The sequence below is a fragment of the Megalobrama amblycephala genome, linkage group LG16 (assembly GCF_018812025.1).
Source record: "Megalobrama amblycephala isolate DHTTF-2021 linkage group LG16, ASM1881202v1, whole genome shotgun sequence".
Taxonomy (NCBI): domain Eukaryota; kingdom Metazoa; phylum Chordata; class Actinopteri; order Cypriniformes; family Xenocyprididae; genus Megalobrama; species Megalobrama amblycephala.
Genome location: NC_063059.1, coordinates 27,507,118 through 27,510,339, shown reverse-complemented (window position 1 = coordinate 27,510,339; position 3,222 = coordinate 27,507,118).

Below are 3,222 nucleotides of genomic sequence, written 5' to 3'. Positions count from 1 at the left end.
CTAATTTAATTGGTAACAGCCTAGTGTTGTCATATTCTAATTTATTTGACTACATTTAAGAATTTAACATTATAGATAGCATACATATTAAATAAGATTAGGAAAGAACTTATATATAAAGGTAAAATAATACCCCTGAAAATCATTTGTTCCATATGGGAAAGTTATTTTCTGACACGGGTAGAATTAAAGAATTATAAATTATTATGAATTATGGCATTAAATATGAAAACCTTTCATCTCTGGTTTATTGTACAAAGTCTTATTTCAGGGTTTTATTCATGTAACTCAAACAAGTTCACCTTAAAATCGTTATGTCAAATTCATATTTCACTAAAGTCAATCACTGAAACATTCTGTGAAATATCGGCATTATGATATCCATCTGTTGACTGAATAAAAATCATAATAAAACTATAATAGATGTGCTGTGAACATAATAATAAAACAGGCAATGTGTCAAAGGTATTGGCTATTAAGTAATTGTGAGTGCAGGAGCGAAGTAAATTATTATATCTGAGATAATATTTCTGAGATAAACACGCCAAATTTATGGACACACAGAAGAAAGCCTTATCTAGGCTCTGCCTTGATTTGTGTCTCAAGTCATTCGTTAGTCTGGCTGTTTGATGAGAAAGAGATTAAATGTTGCAATAAACGCGTTAAATCCATCGCAGCGAAGGACTATTATTTTGCTGCGCTGAACTGCGGAAGAACTGATGACGGCACCATTTAATGTTTGGTTGACCAATCGGAAAGGGGCGTTTCCAGGGCCGGCGCAAGCTCAACTGCCGCTCTAGGCAAAACACCGTCGTGCCGCCCCCACTTTACACTCACAAATAAACTCGATCTTTGAGGTGCATGTGAAAGAATGAAGGTTTTGTTTATTGATTTATTAATAAACTTGCACTAATATAAAAGAATGTACAAGCATGTTTTCTGATTTCTTTTCTTTTTTCATTCTGCAATGTAAAAAAATAATCAACACGTAACCACTAACTACAAATGCAAACACTTATGTTATATAATAGTAAGAATATCTCCTGGAAGATTCAGGAGAATTCGTGGTGGGCCGCTGATAAATTGGGCCGGCAGTAGCCTACTTCGACATAAAGAGTTTACAGGACGCGCAAAGCACAAGTCTCTAGTTCGTTTTCAATAAAACACATGAAAGCCGCAAATCGGTGGTAGTTCTAGCTAATTGCGAAGTGACGGTGTGCAAGCGGTTTTCACGCCCAAAATCCCGTCACTTGCGCGTGCACAGCTCTCCATTATGAATAGAGTTTATTATAAATATATGACATTTATAAATATTGTGCACACAAAGGTGAGCAACGTGATTGCTCCGCTTTCTCTCACAAACGTAGGCAAAACTCTCACCGAAATCTCATTTGTTATTATCTATTAATAAAAGACGGGGACAATACCTTTTTTAATGTTTTTGTTTTTTAATTGTTGCAGGTTCCCTATATCATTACATTAATAATTATTATGATTTAATTTTATTAGGATTTTTGTTCTGTTTTAATACAATTCACCAAAAAATATTACACTATTAACCAGGGCTGGGTTTCGCAATAACGATGTAACTTAGCTCTTATATATATATGACAAGATCTCAAATAACACTTTAGCAAAACATGGTCAGGTCTGAATAATTTTTGGTTCCAAATTTTACTGGTAGTCCACTGTATGAAGAATTTTTGGGTATAATATGTCACAGTTTACTTTGTTACCCTCACTTACATACATTATATATATAATGTGTGTGTGTGTGTGTGTGTGTGTGTGTGTGTGTGTGTGTGTGTGTGTAATCAATCAAACTGTGATTCAGTGTTTTTGATGTCCATGTGTTTGCTGAACCACCCAAGGCCTAAGGCCCTATGAAATACTATAGGAATTTTTAAGTGTTCTTCCAGGTGTTTCTGAAGTGACTGACTTTTTTTCAACCATAAACTAAATTTTAAAACATAAACATGCAAGTTTAGATATTAATAGGCCTATATAAAGGGTATATATTAGGGGTGACAGTAGCACAAATTATGTACTTCATCTAGCCAATTTCTACAGCTGTACAGTAAAAATTTTTTATGGCAGACATGTTTTATCAGCACTATTTATGACATTATGTGTATTTTTATTTTTGTATTTTCTTCCCTTTAATTTTCATATTAAACAACAAAGAGTATTTAAAAGGAATACAGTCAAAACCTTAGCTATGGTATACACATTGCACTTGATTAAAGGTGTAATCTGCCAGTTGTCCTGTAGGTGACCTCATAACTCTGTCTTCTTACGATGCACTTAGAGCTTTACGATTACTCCAGAGCACTCGTAGATCTACAATCATTTTCAAGTGCTACTTAAGTTACGATGCTTTTGGGAAACAGACCTTAATATTAAGATCACTTGTATGATCGTTTTTACGATCAACTTAGGCTTACGATGCTTTTGGGAAACGCAGCCCAGGCCTAACTAAGAAAAAACTATTACACTTGTAGTGAACAACAGACGTGATGGCACCAGAGCTTCACAGCAGACATTCTTTTGTCCCACTTTGATTAATCAAAAGAATGTGATCGGACCCTCAACGACAAGTAAACGACTATTGTAATCAGGACTGCCAAAGGTGGAAGACAGGAAAGATGACATCAACAGCCCATTGATGATAGGCTAGTCTCATCACGACTTGCCTTTGTTCACCTTAGGCTTCCATGCCTGAGTTCAAGGTGCGAATGACCATGGACTCCTAGGGCTGCCAAACCAGTTCTGGCTAGAGCACAAGCAAGAACAAAGAAATGCTCCGAAAGGAACACATTTTCTAAACATACTGGCTTGAAATCACCAAAAATGGACAGGAATACTGTAAGGAACATGTCCTATGTGTCCTTGTACTCATCCTGGAAACTGTGCACACACAGTGTAAATCACATCTGGAATAAAAGCCAATGCAACTACACCCACTGAGACAGAAGTGTGATACCTCAACCAATTCACATCAAGTTTGGACTCTACGAGTTCAGAACACTGCCACAAGGACTTTGAGAAAGGTTTGAAAAAGAAATGAAGCATTTCCAAGGTCCTAAAGACATTGTCTTATGTTTTTTCGAACAATACAACAAGTTTCACAGGATGAAAGGTGGGCGTGTTAAGGGACACCTGGAATGCTGTGACCCAATCACATCACCACATCAGGAAAGGTGGGGATTAGTAATCCCCTCC